Below are 1024 nucleotides of genomic sequence, written 5' to 3' on the forward strand. Positions count from 1 at the left end.
TTATTATACAACGACCCTGTACACTCTGTGGTTGGAAAATGGGGGGAGATAATGTAGGAACAAGATGACCCTTGACCCTTGTCTCATTGAAGACATGGCTATGTCTTTTTTATTACTGCTTTGAAAAATGTTCCTAGTAAACTCCGTAAAGTCCATCGTTATCTCAACTTATGAATAAACTAACATTTGATTCCACTCCTTACACTCTCAAATGATCCATAGTCATTCATGCCAAGCCTTACAGTAGCTGTAATAACAAGTGTGATCTCTGCATAGGTGAGGTCTTGGCTATTTTGCAATCCACAAACTGTCTTAATGAACGCAGCACTATAATACCTACCTGCAAACATCGGTCACTAAATCTATTCTCAAAATACAAATACATAGTAACAGGAAGGGCATCCAGTTTAGAAACCAACTTTTATCTTTTACTTGTATCAGTCATTGGATTGCAGCTAAACAAATCGACCCCAGTACTAATTTTTAAGCCAGGTACTTATCCTAAGTTATGGGGACATAAACAAACCAACACCAGTTGTCAAGTGGTGGTGGGGGACACATTCGACATAAACTCAAACACACACACACATAAAGACATACCCCATACACACACACATATATACAATGAGCTTTCTTTACTTTCTGTCTACCAAATCCACCCACAAGGCTTTAACTGGCCTGAAGCTATCATAGAAGAGACTTGCCCAAGATGCCATGCAGTGGGACTGAACCCAAATACACATGGTTGGAAAGCAAGTTTCTTAAGCACACAGCCATGCCTGTACCATGCCATAACATTTTAGTGAGACGTGGTACCCTGACTTGCCCAAAAGGACAATAACTTTGAATTAAAGGCTAACTCATTCTACCATGGAAGCTGCACAACACATGCAAGCATGGAGAGCCATAAACGATAATGGAAATGAATGATACATATACAAACACATATTTATGTTAGACATTGACCAGTCTAAGACTATATAAAAGGAGATACCTGGTAACAATGCCAGAGCTGGAATGAACA

Source organism: Octopus sinensis, linkage group LG20 (genome assembly GCF_006345805.1).
Source record: "Octopus sinensis linkage group LG20, ASM634580v1, whole genome shotgun sequence".
Classification (NCBI taxonomy): Eukaryota; Metazoa; Mollusca; class Cephalopoda; order Octopoda; family Octopodidae; genus Octopus; species Octopus sinensis.